The sequence below is a fragment of the Loxodonta africana genome, chromosome 7 (assembly GCF_030014295.1).
Source record: "Loxodonta africana isolate mLoxAfr1 chromosome 7, mLoxAfr1.hap2, whole genome shotgun sequence".
In the NCBI taxonomy this organism is placed as follows: Eukaryota; Metazoa; Chordata; class Mammalia; order Proboscidea; family Elephantidae; genus Loxodonta; species Loxodonta africana.
In genome coordinates, this window is record NC_087348.1 from 47,758,484 (window position 1) to 47,779,073 (window position 20,590).

General features: G+C 43.4%; 1 protein-coding gene across 6 annotated transcripts in view; it reads left to right on the top strand.

Annotated features, from left to right (window-relative positions):
* Positions 1 to 20,590, top strand: part of SLC1A2 (solute carrier family 1 member 2) — a 201,519-nt gene that overhangs the window by 46,252 nt on the left and 134,677 nt on the right. The gene's annotated exons all lie outside the window — the stretch shown is intronic.

The window sequence follows — 20,590 nt, forward strand, 5'->3', positions numbered from 1 at the left end:
TTCGTTAGTCATCTCTGCTACCCAGACACCTGCCTGCCCACCATGTTTATAGGAAGATCTCTTTCTTCCTGCTTCAAACCCCTCCCTTTTCCTCCCCAGGTCACTCAGCCCCAAGCCCTGAATCCCCATTTATTTCTCATGCAGTGCAGTTTAGCCATCACATTAGCTCGCTCGCATCCTCTCAACCTAATCCTCCTAGTCAAGCATGTCCATTAAAGTGTATTACAAAACAATGGCAGCTCTCTCTCTCGGTACAATGTAGTACCCTCTGAGACATTTTATACTTCTGGTTGTGGGTGAGAGTATTTGGAGGAGAAATTGGGACCCTCCATTGGAGGAGGGAGCTGGAGACTGGCTGCTCCCTCAGGAGGCAGCATGGGAATGGTTTCTAGAAAGATGGACTTGGTACCAGGACAGGATGAAACGCCTTCTGTCCGTGACCTCTGAGGCTACGCCAAGACAGGAGTGGATAAAGAGCTCACTCGCCCCTCCTGCCAGCCAAAAATAGTACGACTGCGTCACAGAGCTTTCGAGAATTAAACCTGTCCTCTGCAGAAGACTGTTGCTTTGACTGGAAAGAGGCCATGGACGGGTTAAGGTAATTCACTCCCAACACTGAGTTCTTCCCTCAGCCTCAGAGGCAGGGTTGGAAACTGAGGAGTGCTAGGTTGAGGCATAAATTCATAACTGGGCTCGATGTGTAGGCAGCAAGCTGAGCACCTGTGTAGCCATGAGCTTTCTTCTAGATTAAGTAGCTGTTATCTTTACTCTAAATAATATAAACGTTTTTGGTCAGTCAGCTTATTTTAGTATTTTTGTTTGTTTCTAATCATAAAGATTAGTTCATGTATTTTAAAGAAAATTTGAAAATGCTCTGGTCTGGAGTGTTCTTCAGACAGACCCATGGTCCCCAAATGAACTAGCATGCTGTCTGTGACAGCAGAGATGTGTTGGTCATAAATTTAGGGAGATGAGAGAAGGAATGGGAAGCCACCTCTTTTCCCTGGAGAAAGCATTACACAGTGGTTAGAATATGGGCTCATAAGTAAAGCAATCTGGTTTTAATTCTGCCTGGGACACTACAGATTGCCTGATCTTGATTAAGCTACCTAATCTTCTAAATCTCAGTTTTCTCATTTGTAGAGTGGGGCTAATAATATTATCCATTTCTTTGGGTTATTGGAAGATAGTACTTGACTCGGAGTAAGTACTCAATAAATATTAGGTATTATCATCATTATTATTATTACTCTTCTCTCAAATGAAGGGTCAGTGGATTCCATTGGTTAACGATAGTGGGTAGACAGGTCCACTCTTTAAGATAATCTCTAAAAGAAAGTAAAAGTGTTGGCAGGTTTAATGTATTCTCTCAGAGAGGTGGTGGGTTCAATGTTTAGGTTGGGTTCAATGGAGTCTTTCTTAAGCCTCCCTTCTTTTAATTTTCTAGGATACGAGTTTTGTGCCTCCAATGCTGGGAGGGGTCACCCACCCCAAGGCCCAGGACTAGATCTGAGAGAGGCGCCAACCTCAGCCCAGGCATCTTCCCAATTAGGTTTGATGAGGCAGCTAAGAGTATTTGAATAAATCACTAAAAGATTTGTTGCTTCAGCCAAGCTTTTTAGGGGCCTAAGTCAAAAAGGTGGGATAAAATTTCACCTTGGTGTGCATTTCTGGAAGTTCTAGCCGGTTCTAGTGGAAGCAGAGTGAGGTGGTCTGAGAGACCTGAGCTTGAATCCCAGCTCTGCAATTTACTAGCTATATGACCTCAGGCAAATTTCACACCCCCTAGTCTGTCTTTACCTTCTCGGTTAATTTGGGGAAAACATTTGTTCCTTTTGATTTGTAGTGAGGTTTGAAAGAGATAAAGTCTATAATATGCCTAGCATTGTGCCGGACTCAGTGTAAATGGTCAATAAATGTTGACATGGTCCTCCACTCCACAACATCTCACAAGATAAAGCAAGATCCTGAATAAAAGAGTCTTTTGGTTTCTTCGTCTGTAAGTTGGGGACAGAATAAGACAAGTAAACGGCAGAGGCATCACTTGACCTTTAGGGTCTGAGGGATGTTCTCTTGTCATTTGACTGTCAGTCTGCATTTCCTGGAAATCAACAGTGAGCCTCTAATGTTTCCTGGTACATGATAGCAAATAGCTATTGAGTCTATACCATGTGCCAGGCACCGTATTGAAACTTTCACCTGGGTGATCTCCTCCAATGCTTTTATTTCACAGCCAGGAAAAACTGAGGCTCAGAGATATTCATTAAGAAACCCACCTAACATTTCTTAGCTAGTAAATGGTGGAACTGGGATTTGGTCTCAGGCCTCCCTGCCTCTGGAGTCCACGTTCTGTGTGTGTGTGTGTGTGTGTACATGCGCGGGCGTATGGGCTTCTAAGGACATATGACTTCTGCCCTCTGTTGGAAAAGATGAATACAAAACTTCCTAGGAGTCTTGCCCATGTTTGACTTGGAGACTGGTGCCACCTACATAGGAGTGGCCGCTCTTCCTTTCTGGTGACATTTGACCTCCCTCTGCAGTTTACAGCTTACCTCCCTGTGCATGACCTTGTTAGAACTTCAAAGTAAACTCTTTCTACAGGTGAGGAAATTGAGACTCAGTGAGGCGAAATAATTTGTCTAAGAGATATGGATGGAATTTGAACCGAGTCTTCCTGCCTCCAAACATTTGTTCCCAGTGCAAATGTTTTCTCAAGGCTGGCATCATCCATGGATGGCTGTCTAGAAAGTGTGATTTCTGGATCTCAGCAGGAAGCCCTATGATCAAAAGTCTGTCTCCCACTACTCTCTGAATTTGTGCTATTGGGCATCTCTTCTTTCCTATGTTCAGAAGCAAGCCTTCCTGGCACTCCCAACTCTGGGCCAACCAACACACCTCCTCCCTTATTCTAATCATGGCCCCACCATTCTCTTAATTAACTTCACTCAAATCTCCATCTTCAGTCACAGAAACTCAAAAATTACCCATTTCTTAATTCAGTGAACACATTTTGGGACTCTTTACAATGTGTCAACTGTAAAAAGATGAGCAAGAAATGGTTCCTACCTAGCAGAACTTTCTTTCTAGTTTGAAAGACAAACAGGTAAGTAGATTTATGCCATGCTGTTTGCTAGGAGACCCTCTACCTCCAGAGGTGGTGAGAGCACCAGGTGGGACTCACAAGCTTTTCTTTTGCCACCATCCTTGTTTATAGGAGCAGATTACTATGGCAATGCGGGCCTTAAAGGCAGTTAGTGAAGCCCTCGTTTTAGAGGCGAGGGAGGGTGCTGAGACCCAGAGCCATTTGGAATGTATTGGGTTTTGCCTAGACTACTGCATCCCCTGCTTAAATGGTCTCCCCACTTGAGTGTGTTTCTATCTCCTCTCCATTCTACACTGGGCAGCGTGGTTCTTCCTAAAGTATAGCTCTGATCATTTTCACACTTCTGCTCCCCGTTACTTACAAAGCTCAGTGATGACTTCTCAACCTACAGTCAAGGGTCCCGAGTGACTTATCTACCGCCATCCTTCCTGTACCTGCCCACCTTCCAGGCAAACGGACTTCTTGCCGATTCTTGGGCAGGCATCATGATTCTCTGCTTGACTTATGTTTTCCCCTGTCTGTTCCTCTGCCATCTCTATCAAATCCTTTCTTTCTAAGACCCTTACTTGCCTCCTCTTCTATTTACTTTTCCTTGAGGTTCCCTAACAGGAAATGATTTTTCTTCTGCAACACCTAGAACCAAGGAGCACATTGGTAGCAGACATGGTCTGGAGACATTTTTGTTTGTTTGCCCAGCACGATTTTTTTTTTTTTTAATTGAATATTTGTATGGCCAACGTTTAGAAGTTGGGAAAGTGCAGGTTAACGTCTGGATTCTTGGTTGAAAAACCTGGGGAACCATGAAACGCTTCTGCATGGCAACAGTTGGCTGGGACTGAATAAATGGTGGCCTTTTTCACAGGGCCAATGCACTCCAATTCATCACAGGCCTCTCTACTGCCTATTGAATACCCCACCTGCCCAGTCATAATCTCTTACTGCACTGGGCTCTTGGTTTTCTTTGTGGTAGAGAAATATTTCTCTGTACTCCTGTCTTTATCAAGTGGAAAAACGAAACCTGGGCCCAGAGTACTGTTTTTTGTTTCTTGCCTGTTTCATTCATTTATGATTCCTACCTAGAACTTAACCTTACACAAGAACGGAAACTCTGTGAGGACAAGGACTCTGCTCACTGGTGCATCCCCAACATCTAGACAAGGCCAGTCATTCAGTAGGCACTCAATAAACATTTGTTGAGTGAATGAATGGCTGGCCCTTGTAGGCAATTGTATTTGGAGCTTCCTGCCCTGGAATTCCAACTGTACCTTTCAAAGGTCATCCACGTGTACAAATAACTATAAATCTAAGCAGAATAGGGTGGCCTTTTCAACTGCTAAATTGTAAACCTTCTGAGCCCAAGGGCTGGGCATTACCCCCTCCAAGCCCTCGCCGGAATCTAACAAATAGGAAACTGTGGATGAACATCTTGGGAATCTAAGCACTGATTTCTGGGTCAAGCTACCTTTAAAATACAGATGCCCTAAGAGGAGTAAGTACAGCAAGAATGCTCCTTAGAAGCAAGGATGGCAAAACTTTGTCTCACACGTACTTCGGACATGTTATCAGGAGGGATCAGTCCCTGGAGAAGGACATCGTGCTTGGTAAAGTAGAGGGTAAGCAAAAAAGAGGAAGACCCTCAACGTGATGGACTGACACAGTGGCTGCAACAATGGACTCAAGCATAACAATTGTGGGGATGGCACAGGACTGTGCAGTGCTTTGTTCTGTTGAGCACAGGGTCACTATGTGTCAGGACCAACTTGACAGCACCTAACAACAACCACAACAAGAAGAGTAAGCACCTAATTCTTACAATCTGAGTTCATTAGATACTTATCTTTGATATGGGAGGGACCAAGACTTTCCCAGATCCCTGGGTGGCTGCCTGGGGCAAAAGACATTGAAAAACCTGAAAGGGCAGGGGTTTCCGCCTTTTTATTTGCCTGTAGAGGGAAGGGAGTAGAAGGCAGAGAAAGGGGAGTTGGAGAAGAGGAAGGCAGCTCCACCGGTTTTATAAGAACAAAAATCTGAATTACTGATTTCCAGGCCATGGGTATTGGCCCAAGCTTTGGTGGTCTGTAGGCCACATAAAGAATTCATGTTTCTAAGGCCTCATAGACAATTGTCACTTAGTCTGTCATTTCCTTTTATGTATTGTTCCCAGTGGCCTGTTGGCCATCAATCTCTTTGTCTTCTTAATTCCAGTGGCATTGACATCTGTGTACGACAGTTCATTTGGCAGTTACTCATGTGCTTCTTCCTATCCCTTCTCAAGGTGTTATTTATATCTAGACTGTAACAGCTCGCCTAAATGTCTTTTTCCCCATCTATGTCAGGAGTTCTTTAAAGTTATTGTTTGTGCCTTATTTACTGAGGATACACTACGTGCAAGGCATCTTGCCAAGGGTTTAAGGATAACAAGAGGACTATCAGGTTTCCTGAGCAATACATGCTTGAGGCAAGACCTCTCAGAAATGAGTCTCTATTGGCTCAACCCAATTCTAGACAGTTCTTTCATCACTCCCCACTCCCGTGACACCTTAATGGTTCCCATGCTCTCTCTTGATTCCTTTCACTCTGACTTATAGATTCTTCCTCCTCTTTTTCCTCAGAAGTAGCTGTTTTGCAGGGTTATGTTCCTTATCCTTCTTGAGATCATTTTTCTTGTCTGTTCTCTAAGCCGGAAACCTCACCTTTTTCCTTGGCTTTTACTGTCACCTTGAAGCAGTTAGCTTCCAAATGTACAGTTTCAGAAACATCTTTGTCCAAAGTCTAAAGCCCTTCATTTGGTATTTAAGCACCTCTGTAGCCTGACCTGGAAACCCTGGTGGCGTAGTGGTTAAGTGCTACGGCTGCTAACCAAAGGGTCGGCAGTTCGAATCCGCCAGTTGCTCCTTGGAAACTCTATGGGGGCAGTTCTACTCTGTTCTATAGGGTCGCTATGAGTCGGAATCAACTCGACAGCACTGGGTGGTGGATGGTGGAGTCTGACCCTATTTATCTCTCCGGCTCCCTCCCCACACCAGCACCTTGCCTACAGAACTTCTGCTGTGAGCAAATGGTCTTTCCCCGCTATTGTCCCAGCTATGTGGATTCAGCCGGTTTGTGCCCTCACCCGTTCTGTCTGTCAGAGCTTATCCAGCCTGTGAGCCTTGGCTGCAGTGTTACTTCATCCAGAAAGCCTTTCCTGACTTCTTTATGACTTTAGAAGAGAACAAGTGCCACGAGCTGAGGTTCTACCTATCTCGTGCTTTCAGTTACGTGACAAACGTTTACTGAAAGCATCCTGTGAATCCACAGTGGATACGATGAGAACCTACCCTTGGGGAGTTTAGAGTCTGGCCACATCTTCTGTGGCTAGTTGCTCTTGTTTAAAAGTCATTTTTCCCTCACTAGACTGAATCGCTTGAGATCAAGGGCTGGATCCCAAACACTATCCCCTCCGTCCTATGCACATTCTAGATACTCAACCCATCTTGAGTTAACTGAAAAGCGAAGCGTTCCTGGGCTCCCTTCCCTGTCTGGTTTACTGTGGACTTGGTTGAAAATGTGGTCCTGCTCACAAAGGGTTGGAGGGCTAGCAGGAAGAGAAACATCCAGGGAGGCCAAAGGAAGGAGATGTTTCTGCTTCATGCTAGACCACAGAGAAGCAGAAGCTGAGATGGAAATACCAGTGTGGGCGTCTCAAAAGGAAAGCAGCCATTGCTAAAATGCATTAAGAACATAGGGTCTGGGTTTGAATTCCAGCACCTCTGCTTAATAACAGAGCAAGTTACTTAATATCTCTGTGCCTCGGTTTTCTTATCTTCAAAGTGGATTTTAAAATAATAGCAACCCTATGGAGTAGTTGAGAGGTTTAAATGAGTACATGAGTTTAAATGAGTATAAAGCACTTAAAACAATACTTGGCACTAGTAACTGCTTAATAAATAATGGCTATTACTTAGATAGTGTCCCTAGGTGGTGCAAACAGTTAAGGTACTTGGCTGCTAACAGAAAGATTGGAAGTTCAAGTGCACAGAGGCTCCTCGGAAGAAAGGCTTGGTGATCTACTTTTGAAACATCAACTATTGAAAACCCTATGGAGCACAGTTTTACTCTGATGCACATGGTGTCTCCATAAGTTGGAATTGACTTGACAGCAAGTGATATGACTTAAATTTTCCTAGCAATGCAATTTACTGGTGATTTCACTTTTTAAAAATGTCTTCCTGTAGACAGAGTACGTATCATTTATACAATTTGAAAAATATACAGTAATCATTTCTTTTTCTTTTTAAGAGACAAAGAAAGATGCTGGCGGGTTAGGGCATTAGAGGGTTATAGTTAGACCCTGCCGGCCTCTGGCCCTTGCCCCATGAACACATTTCATGGCGTGCTTTGTGCAGGGTAGGTAAGCTGCAGCTCCCTGCTCCCCGTCTGCCCAATCACTGGTGCCTCCCAGCCCCAACTGTCCAGCTGCTCACAGAGGAGGCTCCAACTGCCCTGGATGGAATCATGACTGGCACCCAGCGAGCCTTGCATGGGAAAGGGATGAAATCACCCGACAGCTTCTCCACAGAGAGGATGTGGTCATCAGACAGTGTGGTAGCAGGAGCGTGGGGACCAGGTTTCCTCAGGACCTGAGAAGCAGGAAGGTGGTTTGCAGAGCTGAGGGCAGAAAGGAGGGAGGGCAAGGCTGCGCTTGCAGAAGCAGGAGCAAAGTCCATATGTTTTATGAAGTGTTTTATGGTGAAGCTGTAATCGGAGCCCTGGTATTTAACAAGAGTTATTAAATGTGATGGCCTTAAATCAGAGAGTCCTCTGGGGGCATGAGTGATAAACCCAAACTCAACCCCACTGCCTTCAGGTTGGTTCCGACTCATAACAACTCTATAGGACAGAGCAGAACTGCCCATAGGGCTTCCAAGGCTGTAAGTCTTTATGGAAGCAGACTGCCACATCTTTCTCCCGCGTGTGAATGATGCTGATGTGAAAAGCAGGCTAAGCACCATGGACTGGTTGCTGGGATTCTGCGCTCTGCTTAAGTCTGCTTATTTATTGTTTTTAAGATTATTCTTAGTATTTTTTTACTCTCGGGACATTCAAAACTTAGCTTAGAGACAGACCAAAAACTTTTGTCAGTTACTCACTCTCTCTCTCTGGAACAGAGCTGCTAAGCCTGATTGAATGGTTCAATTCCCTTACCACCTTCTGGAAGCTAAAACTGCCTCTAGGTCACGTACAACTGAGTTCAGTGGAATATGATCTGGTCGGGGTGCTCAGAGCTCAAGAAGTGTCCCCCTTTAGAGAGAGAGCAACAGTGAGCAGGCCCACGATTGTCATCATGGCCTCCGGTTAATTTCTCAGTCCCCCAAGCTAAGGTAGCAGGAATGACCTCCCATTCTTTTAGAAATTCAGAACCAGCGGATAGTCTGAAGAAGGGGTGTGGCCCCCTCTGTGTCTCTCTTTCACCTCTAAATGGGATGAGAACCAGGACTCAGCCTTTTGGAGCCATGGTCCATGTCAGAGGCAATGATAGTCAATGGTTGGAGCAGAATGGATAATCTTGACCAGGGGTCATAGAAAAAGGGCTGAAAAAACAAAAACCCAAACCCATTGTCATCGAGTCGATTCCAACTTCTAGCAACCCTGTAGGACAGAGTAGAGTTGCCCCATAGCGTCTCCAAGGAGTGCTTGGTGGATTTGAACTGCCAACCTCTTGGTTAGCAGCCATAGCTCTTAACCACTACACCGCCAGGGTTTCCAAAAGGGCTGAAGGGGTCTGAAATTGTAAGGAAAATTTGTATGTGCATTTTCAGGGAGTAAGTCCATGCTGTCCATTAATTACGTCAAACCTGCACTCACAGCACTTCGCCTATGCACATTATAGTGAGGAGATCCTTCTTGCTGTTTCTGGAAACACCAAGCTTGTTCCTGCCTCAGGGCCTTTGCACTTGCTGTTCCTGCTCTCAACAATTTCCCTCTAAAATTCTTCACGGTTACTCTCACTTTCTTTAAGTCATTGATTAATTATCACCAGCTGACCATTTTTTATAACATAGTACCCTTATCACTCTCATGGGGTTGCCATGAGTTAGAATCAACTCGACAGCAACTAACAGCAACAATATCACTCTCTATCCTGCTCACTGGTACATCACTTCATTGTTATTTACAGTACTTATTACCACATGGCATTAATTATTTGTGCTTGTTTATTATCTCTCTCCTCTAGATTGTAAGCTTCTATTCTGTTCACCACAGTGTCTGTGGCACATAGAACAGGGCTAAGCCCAGGGAAGATGCTCAATAAATATCTGCTGAATGAATGAATGAACAAGTGAATAACTTTGATCATATTTTGATCACGGATGTAAAAAAAAATTAAATGATGGAAAAAGAGGGTCTTCGTTCTCAGTGGGGCCACTGTTAGCCATGTGCCTTGGGTCTTGGACATTTCATCTGCTGTGAAGTGGGCACCTAGCACAGCAATAGATGTTTAGGCAGAAGCCTTCTAGGAATTTCATAATGCTCACACTCAAAAAACCAAACCCATTGCCATTGAGTTGATTCTGACTTATAGCGATCCTATAGGACAGAGTGGAACTGCCCCATAGAGTTTCCATGGAATAGCTGGTGGATTCAAACTGATGACCTTTTGATTAGCAGCAGAGCTCTTAACCACTGCACCACCAGGGCTCCAAATAATGCTGGAACAACTCTCATTAATTTCATCAGTCCCCCAAACGTACCAGATCCATGTGTGTGTGCAAACATGGAGGGGACAGGTCCCGGTGCACAGATAACAGCTTATATCTGTTTGCAGAGATGGCTCCTGACAACACTGACATATCAAAGTGGTTTTTGTGGCTTGTCCAAGGCTTCACGGTGTGTCAGAGTAGGACAGCGAAGGCAGTCTGACTTGCAAAGCTCCAGTCTCACTCTAGAATCGGTATTAATTGCCTTTTGGAAATGGTGTCCCAGGAGTTGGACATAAATGACAAGGGCCAGCTTGGGGTTGAGACATGAGCTCCAATGTGATGGGGTGCAACTGATCTGTTATTGATCAAGGATGAGTCGGGTTAGGGAAAGAGAGTCTGCATTTTCTTCTTATTTTAAAGGAGAGAAGTAAAGGTACTGTAATCTTCTGGACGGTGCGTTCCCTTTGAGAGGAACAAGCTCTGGTCTCTTCTAGACAGAATGTTTGCTTTGTCTCTTGAGCATTGCCCTTGGGATCATTTCAGAAAGAAGGTTATCCTTTGTCAACATCTCCATCAAGTGAACTTGGAAGTAAATACAGCACATAGAGCTTACTACCCCCCTGGTAACCTCGTTGTAAATGACAGCTTCTTAGTCTGGAAAAAAAGTTAATATATTTTCCTGCATTAAAAAAAATACTGTCAAAAACAAATCAAACAAACAACCAAACCAAACAAAAAAACACAGCAAGTATGTCCACCTTAAAAAAAAAAAATACTGCCATCTTCCAAAACAGTTTTGGAATGATTCACCATTTCTCAGAGGAAATTTTAATTATTCAATGATACACAAATATAGTCTTATTTTAAAAGCCTACCCCCAAAACCTTCTTCCATTCCTAAAGGTAACTCTTTCAAACAGTTTCCTGCTTCTCCTTCCAGACTTTATCTCCATGCATTATAAACATAATGTGCGTTTACATTTTTAAAACGTGCACCGCAATATATATCTTGGATATCTTCCCATGTTAGTTTGTATAGTGCTATGTCATTCTTTTTAATAGCTGCATAGTAATTTATTCAACCATTCTGCTATTGGTGGAACCTAGGCTACTTCTCAGTTTTTACTGTTGCAAGCAGTTCTGCAAAGAATATACATCTTTGTGCACACACACCCACCATTCTCTAAGATAGATATTTTTAAAAAACGATTTTTGGGGGCATCAAAAAGTATCACATACTTTTAATTTTGATAGAAACTACTAAGTTGACCCCTTTACCAACCCTAGACCCCTAGGTTAAATTTCCTCAGGGCCTTGATAATTGTAAAAATGTCTTTGTCAATTTGGTGTGCAAAAAGTATAGTTTTAACATGCTTTGCCCTGACTTCTAAAGAGGTTGAGAATCTTCGTGAGTTTTTTTTTACATGGTTTCAGTTTTCATTAATGGGACTATTTCCAAAATGCTCCTCCTCCAGGGCTGATATACAGCTGGTTGTTAAAATGTTGAAATGTTGTCATACTTGTTGGTAAATAGTTGTTGCTCCAAGTCTCAAGTCCCCTGCTTCTCCCCTATGCCTCAGTGGCTCCTCCCCCTCATCTCCCTTGTTGTTGATGTTAGGTGCCATCAAGTCAGTTCTACACGTAGCAACCTATGTACAACAGAACAGAACACTGCCTGGTCCTGTGCCATTCTTGCAGTCATTGCTATGTTTAAGTCCATTGTTGCAGCCACTGTGTCAATCCATCTCCACGAGAGCCAAAATATGACCCTGAGTATATCCCACCTGAATTTAGAGACCATCTGAAGAATAGATTTGGTGCATTGAACACTAGTGACTGAAGACCAGACGAGTTGTGGAATGATACCAAGGACATCATCCGTGAAGAAAGCAAGAGGTCACTGAAAAGACAGGAAAGAAAGACCAAGATGGTTGTCAGAGGAGACTCTGAAACTTGCTCTCAAACTTTGAGCAGCTAAATCAAAAGGAGGAATTGATGAAGTAAAAGAACTGAACAGAAGATTTCAAAGGGCAGCTCGAAAAGACAAAGTAAAGTATTATAATGACATGTGCAGAGAGCTGGAGATAGAAAACCAAAAGGGAAGAATAAGCTTAGCGTTTCTCAAGCTGAAAGAACTGAAGAAAAAATTCAAGCCTCGAGTTGCAATAGTGAAGGATTCTATGGGGAAAATATTAAATGACACAGGAAGCATTAAAAGAAGATGGAAGGAATACACAGAGCCATTATACCAAAAAGAATTAGTCGATGTTCAACCATTTCAAGAGGTGGCATATGATCAGGAACCGATGGTACTGAAGGAAGAAGTCCAAGCTGCTCTGAAGGCATTGGCGAAAAACAAGGCTCCAAGAATTGATGGAATATCAATGGAGATATTTCAACAAACAGGTGCAGCGCTGGAGGTGCTCACTCATCTATGCCAAGAAATATTGAGGACAGCTTCCTGGCCAACTGACTGGAAGAGATTCATATTTATGCCTATTCCCAAGAGAGGTGATCCAACCAAATGTGGAAATTATAGGACAATAACATTAATATCACACACAAGCAAAATTCTGCTGAAGATCATTAAAAAATGGCTGCAACAGTATATCGACAGGGAACTGCCAGAAATTCAGACGAGTTTCAGAAGAGGACGTGGAACCAGGGATATCATTGCAGATGTCAGATGGATCCCAGCTGAAAGCAGAGAATGCCAGAACGATGTTTACCTGTGTTTTATTGACTATGCAAAGGCATTCGACAGTGTGGATCGTAACAAATTATGGATAACATTGCAATGAGTGGGAATTCCAGAACACTTAATTTTGCTCAGGAGGAACCTTTACATAGATCAAGAGGCAGTTGTTTGGACAGAACAAGGGGGTACTGCTTGGTTTAAAGTCAGGAAAGGTGTGCGTCAGAGTTGTATTCCTTCACCATGCCTATTCAATCTGTATGCTGAGCAAATAATCCGAGAAGCTGGACTATATGAAGAAGAACAGGGCATCAGGATTGGAGGAAGACTCATTAACAACCTGCGTCATGCAGATGACACAACCTTGCTTGCTGAAAGTGAAGAGGACTTGAAGCACTTACTAATGAAGATCCAACACCACAGCCTTCAGTATGGCTTGCACCTCAACATAAAGAAAACAAAAATCCTCACAACTGGACCAATGAGCAACATCATAATAAACGGAGAAAAGATTGAAGTTGTCAAGGATTTCATTTTACTTGGATCCACAATCAACAGCCGTGGAAGCAGCAGTCAAGAAATCAAAAGACGCATTGCACTGGATAAGTCTGCTGCAAAGAACCCCTTTAAAGTGTTGAAGAACAAAGATGTCACCTTGAAGACTAAGGTTTGCCTGACCCAAGCCACGGTATTTTCAACTGCATCATATGCATTTGAAAGCTGGACAGTGATCAAGGAAGACTGAAGAAGAATTGACGCCTTTGAATTGTGGTGTTGGTGAAGAATATTGAATATACCATGGACTGCCAAAAGAATGAACAAATCTGTCTTGGAAGAATCGCAGCCAGAATGCTCCTTAGAGGCAAGGATGGCGAGACTGCGTCTTACATTCTTTGGACATGTTGTCAGGAGGGATCAGTCCCTGGAGAAGGACATCATGCTTGGCAGAGTACAGGGTCAGCGGAAAAGAGGAAGACCCTCAACGAGATGGATTGACACAGTGGCTGCGATAATGAGCCCAAGCATAACCACGATTGTAAGGATGGCTCAGAACCAGGCAGTTTTGTTCTGTTGTGCATAGGGTCGCTATGAGTCGGAACCGACTCTACGGCACCTAACAACAACAACATTCTTCCTGTAAACAGCTTAGCTGCTAACCCAAAAGTTGGTAATTCAAACCCACTTATCAGTTCTGCAAAAGAAAGACCTGGAGATCTGTTCCTGTAACGATTATAGACTAGAAAACCCTATGGGGGCAGTCCTACTCTGTTACATGGGGTTGCTATGAGTCCAAATCGACTCAACAGCACCTAACAACAACAACAAAAACAATATTCTTCCTGTAGAATGTCTGTGTATGTGTGTGTCCCCAGGGTGGGTGGCAGGGAGTGATTTGGAATCATGCTGGACAGCTGATTGTCCCTTTCTCTTGAAGTCTGAAAATTTGTCCACTGACTATAGTAAAATTGATAGAAAGCTCAGATCCTTCCAAAGACTTAGTGTGGCCAGCTCTTTGGTTTCTGTATCAGCAATGCCCATCCTGGCCCTGGCTATGCCCAGATGTGCTGGAGGTCTTTGTGGTGGCAATTTGGACTCATTTATGCCACCTATTACCTCTCTACCTCTGTCTTGGAACTGAGCTGGGGAGACCCAAAGGGAAAAGGCCCTGCGTAACATGTTTGCCTGGCACAAGCCAGCTTCCACAGCTTCTTGTCTCTGTTCAGAGCAGTGACATGTGAGCGGAGAATTCATGTCAGTGTGTCTGCAGCTACCAGATATTACAAAGCCTCAACTAACCATAAGGAGCCCTGGTGGTGCAGTGGGTAAGAGCTCAGGCTGCTAACCAAAATGTTAGCAGTTCGAATTCACCAGCCGCTTCTTGGAAGCCCTTTGGGGCAGCTGTAGCCTGTCCTGTATGGTCGCTATGATCGGAATCGACTTGATGGCAACAAGCTTGGGTTTAATTAACCATAAAGTCTGAGGAAATGGGTTCTGGTTCATTTAACTTTTGGGGATGTTGGGACAAGAGGGGTTTTTCATTAAAGATATTTTGGTAACTTCTTCTTTTTCAAATCCTTATATTGAAAAAATAATTAAGTGCATATGAACATTCAAATTATGCAAGAAAGTATGCAAAGATAAGCAAGTCTCCCACTTACCCAAGACTCCCAGTTACTCGGTTCTTCTCCTCAGAGTCCACCACTATTAATAGTGTCCTGTGATCCTTCCAGAAAATGATTTGTGTCTTTGCATATACAATCATATGTGAGTATATCGTACGTACATTCTTGTGTGTTTACGTCTACCTATCTGTATGTCTGTCCGTCCATCTGTCCGTCCGTCCATCTGTCCATCCACCCATCCACCCACCCACCCACCTAACTTATGCTTTCACTGTCATGGCTGAAAATCTCTCTAAAACGCTTGAACTCACTCTCTTGTCTTGGTTTGGCATGTTGGGACCAGCACAAGATCTCACCAATGACAGAGGATCTTGTGGGCCCCCCAGGATGCTGGCTTGAGGTCCAGTCTTCATTATAAAGTCCTCCAGCTGTTGAAAGTATAACACTGAGATGTAACCAACCAAAGAGCTCCCTGAGAGATTGTTTCCTTATAACAAACTACACTTTTTGGATTATATCTCTCTTCAAAATATAAGGAGGCACCCTGCGGGGTGGGTGGTTCCAGTTAGGTGAGGTTTCATGGAATCCATACTTCTGCAAAAGCTGCCCTAACTCAATTCTGCTTTCCCACATTGATACTGCCTGCTTATGTGTATATATATATATAAATATATACACACACACATATATATATATAGACTGCTTAGACCACTGTGTGCCCCAATGAGGGAGGTCAGCTTTCTCCCCAGCACATTTTTACCCAGTTAGGCATGGCAAGGATGAAGGGCTAAAAAATGGCTATGATTTTATATTTCCCCTTTTCACCAAATTACCGTATGGGAAGCCGGTACTCTACTGGGCTTTATTATGGAATAGTCACAAGTAGAAAACAGGATGATCCCCAAAGAATCACCCTCTAGAGAGCAGTGATATGGTTTCATAGGTTTCTTCTTAAAAGATAGAAAAATAACTTGTTAGTTCTGTTCCCAATCCTAACCAGATCATCTGCAGAGCTCTAGACACTGGCCCCTTCATCTCGTAGAGCTCATTGTAGAACTGGGTTTTGGCCTCTGCCACTCATTAGTTATGTTACCTTGGGCAGGTAAGTCTTAGTAGGGAAAATAATTATCTCTATTTCCAAGGGCTGTTTTGAAGGCAGGGCTCTTTTAGTTGCAAGTGACAAAAGCCTAACTTATTCTGACTTAAGTGAACAAAAGAATGTGTTTGCTTATTAGTTGAAAAGTCTGGAATTAGCTGCAGGCATAGCTGGATCCAGGGGCTAAGATCTTATCATGGAGACTCATCCTCTGTCCGTCCCTCTTTGTCTTCAAACACAGGCAGGTCATTTCTATGCAGGCTCCTAGCAGCTCTGAATTTGTAGCCTAACAGCTCTGTAAACCTCTGCAAAAAAGAGCTTCTTCTCACTTATTCCAGCAAAATCTTAGGACTGAATCTCACTGGACCAATTTGGATCACACACTCACCCTTGAATCTTTTTTGGCCAAGAGGATAGAATATCCTGATTCACTGAGACACAAGCCTACCCTACAGATGGGGAGTGGGTCACTCCCACCCAAGCCACAGGGATAGGAATAGAGCAGGGAAGATGCCTTGAGAAAAAGTCAAGGGGTCTAGAATGAAAAGAGAGGTAAATGGATACCGGGTAGACAAGAGCAGCAGATCGGCAGCACAGGGTCCAACGAAGGGTCAGCAAACTTTTTCTGTAAAGGTCCACATAGAAAATATTTTTGACGTTGTGGGCCATACAATCTCTGTCTTGACTACTCGTTTCTGCCCTTGTAGCACAAAAGCAGTCATAGATAATATATAAACAAGTGGGCTGGGCTGTGTTCTAATAAAACTTTATTTACAAAAACATGTGGTGGGCCAGATGTGGCCTGCAGGTCATTGTTTGCTGACATCTGAACTAAAAGACAGAATGCAGATGTGGAGCATAAAATCTTATCCCATCTATTCCAGACGCCTCAGTAAACAACATCTGGCACATAACAAAGCACTCAACAAATGCTGGCTATTATTATTATTGTATTCATATATGCTATGCTATAAGTAAGGATGAGACAGTAATAACATAGGCAATAATTATACTCACATTAATTGGATACTGAGATGTAATGAATTGTGAGTAATATGTCAGCAATGTATTCCAGGATTGTTTCTACATAGCTGATGGAACTTCCACTTCACATACTCATAGAGCTGGGAGGACAGTAGAGGTATCCAGTTCAAGTAAATGATTTTACAGATGAATCTTAGACTCAGATAAGAGATGACATGCACAAGTTGACACAGCAAACTCGTGGCAGTTTTGGAGTTGTAGCTGTTTGCTGTAGTCCATCTCCTGCAGTTTAGAGCGCCCCTCTCTACCCTTATGGGTACATAGTACACCCAGTACATTTGAACACATAGTCAGGTAATAAACATTTGTTGATTTTGGATCCAAACTGGGTAGTATGGTAACTTAAAACCAAAAAACCAAACCTGTTGCCGTCGAGTGGATTCCGACTCATAGCGACCCTACAGGACAGAGTAGAACTGCCCCACAGAGTTTCCAAGGAGTGCCTGGTGGATTCGAACTGGTGACATTTTGGTTAGCAGCGGTAGCACTTAACCATTATGGTACCAGGGTTTCCGTGATAACTTAGTTTCGGTGAAATTCTTGCCAGATTCTTCAGTCAGCGGAAAGACCTGATTCCAGATCAGGGTGTGTTAAGTGACTCAGGAGAACTCCCTGCTGTGAGATGACTTAGTTGCCTGTTTCACAAGATTACCAGCTACCACTCTTTACATTTGAAAACAGTGAATAAAATGAATAGTTACTGACTTCCTACTTGGTACCTTTTTTGTCACTGTTTCTATTGGCTTGGCGTGCTGGCAGCCATCTCAACAACTAATCCTCAGTTTGGCCACTCAAGTATTGTTTTCCTTCATCAACATGGATAGAGGGAGCCCTATGGGCACTTTTATCTCTACCCAGTGGGTCAGACCCATTGACCAAATTCTGCATGACTCTAGCAAACCTACCCTACTTTTGGTTAACCACCCATCCCACAGTGATCGGGAGGTGGCCTGTTTAGAACCACAGCTCTGTAGCTTTTCCCCCTGATCCCTCAAATTTATTTCCAGCTGTCATCACTCATGGTCATTTACCGTTTACATGAATCAGTGCAATGAAAGATTTAATGAATCAAAAACAAACCACAGAATCTTCCGGTCCCAAGTACTACAGAGACATCTGTAAACAGCATGGAAAATTTGGGATGTGGTTTACTGTTTCTCTAAGCTGAGGGTCGTCAAACTCTTTCTATACAGAGACAGGTAGTAAATACTTTAGGCTTTGTGGGTTGTATGATCTCTGTGGGCCATGATTTGCTGACTCTTCCTCTAAGTTCTGGGTAGAAGCAGTGGTGGTGCAGTGGTTAGCATCTGGCTGCTACCCGGAGGTTGGCGATTCAAACCCACCAGCTACTCCATAGGAGAAAGATATGGCAGTCTGCTTCTGGAAAGACTTACAGCCTTGGAAACCCTATGGGGCAGGTCTGCTCTGTCCTATAGGGTCACTATGGGTCACAATTGACTCCATGGCTACGGGTTTGGGCTTTAAGCTCTAGTTAGTTAAAGAGACCAACCGAGAGGAAGGAGTATTTGAATTGCCTGCCCAGTTACTCAAGTGTTGTTGTTAGCTGCTCTGAAGTCTGTTCCGACTCATAGTGACCCTATGTACAACAGAACGAAACACTGCGTGGTCCTGTGCCATCCTCATGATTGTTGTTATTCTTGGGCCAATTGTTGTAGCCACTGTGTCAATCCATCTTGTTGAGGGTCTTCCTCTTTTTCACTGAACCTCTATTTTATCAAGCATGATGTCCTTCCCTAGAGACCGATCCTTCTTGATAACGTGTTCAAAGTACCTGAGATGAAGTTTCACCATCCTTGCTTCTAAGGAGCATTCTAGCTGTACTTCTTCCAAGACAGATTTGTTCCTTCTTTTGGCCACCCGTGGTATATTCAATATTCTTTGCCAACTCCGTAATTCAAATGCATCAATTGTTCTTCAGTCTTCCTTAGTCATTGTTCAGCTTTCGCATGCATATGAGACAATTGAAGATACCATGTAATTTTTTTTTTTTTATGGTGCATTGTCTCAGGTATCTAGTGCTGCTGTAACAGAAATACCACAAGTGGATGGCTTTAACAAAGAGAAATTACGCTCTTACAGTTTAGGAGGCTAAAAGTCCAAATTCAGGGTGCCAACTCTAGGGGAAGCCTTTCTCTTTCTGTTTGCTCTGGGGAAAGGTCCTTGTCATCAATCTTCCCCTGGTCTAGGAGCTTCTCAGCTCAGGAACCTTGGGCCCAAACGTTGTGTTCTGCTCCCGGCATCGCTTTCTTGGTGGTATGAGATCCCCTTGTCTGTCTGCTAGCTACTCTCTTTTATATCTCAAAAGAGGTTGGCTTAAGACACAAGCTAATCTTGTAGATTGAGTCCTGTCTCATTAACATAACTGCCGATAATTCCGTCTCATTAACATCATAGAGATAGGATTTACAACACATAGGAAAATTGCATCAGATGATAAAATGGTGAACAATCACACAATACTGGGAATCATGGCCTAGCCAAATTGATACATGTATTTTTTCGGGACACAATTCAATCCATGACATTCACCTTAGTCCTTAAAGTAACGTTTTTGCTTTTTAACACTTTAAGGAGGTCTTTTGCAGCAGATTTGTCCAATGCAGTGTGTCCGTTGTGTGATTTCTTGACTGCTACTTCCACCCACAGGTGCCTTGGAAGAAAGGCCCAGCAATCCCCTTCCAAAAAACCAGCCATTGAAAACTCTGTGGAGCCCAGTCCTACTCTGACACGTGCGGGGTCACCATGAGTCAGAATTAACTTGATGGCGACTGGTAAAAAGTACACTCTGTAAATGAAGATAGTATAATCAGTACTGTTATTGATAACCAAGTCCATTGGGTGAAAGGAACTATTCAGCAACATCTAATTAACAAAAAGATATCTGAGTTTCCTTCGATGGGAGTTAGGAGGAGAGTGCTAAGACACCTTCTGTCGGTTTTCTTCTTTGGGCAAAGTCTGAAGAGACTGGACCAACGTGCTTTGCATTATTGATAGGAACCTGGCACTACCTTCTGGCAGACTCTTCCCTTCCCTGAAAAATAAGGCCTCACATAATTAAGGAAAATCTCAAATCCTCTCTGAACATTTCCTTCAGTGATAGCATTAAGCCCAATGGCATGCCCTGGGTTGGTATCATGAACGTGGTCTGAGAACCAGGGGTGAGGAGAGATTACAGGAGCTCAGGGACCTCGGCTAATTAGTTCCCAGTGACTTCATCATGCTGCCCTTGATTTTGCAATTACTGTTGCTATGGATGAAGTTTGAAAGTATTTGGCCCAAAGCTACCTATATATGTTCAATATCCTGGGGGATGTAGCATTCAATAAGTAAATATTACAGGTATTTATGAACAATTTTCAGCTTCAAGGTTGAGATTGGATGTGTTGGTGAGACTAGAGGATGAGAAGTTTATTTATGAGTGGCAAAATGACACAAAACAGTATTAAACAATACTGACCTTCATCTATACACACACTCATACAGATGTTACCTGGGACAATTCAAGGTCATGTCTATGAAGCACTCACTAAAAGTCAGCAAAGAATGTTATTCTCGTACTAAAGTTCCAAATTTTTGCAGCTGCGAGACTGTAGTGAAAAGGGTATGGACTTTGGAGGAAGACAGACTAGTCTGATTCCCAGCTCCACCCTTCACTAGCTGTTTGACAAAGACATCATGCTTGGTAAAGTAGAGGGTCATTGAGAAGAAAGAGGAGGGTCCTCAACAAGATGGCTTGACTCAGTGGCTACAACAATGGGCTCAAGTATAATAATGATGGTGAGGATGGCACAGGACTGGGCAGTGTTTCATTCTGCTCTACGTAGGG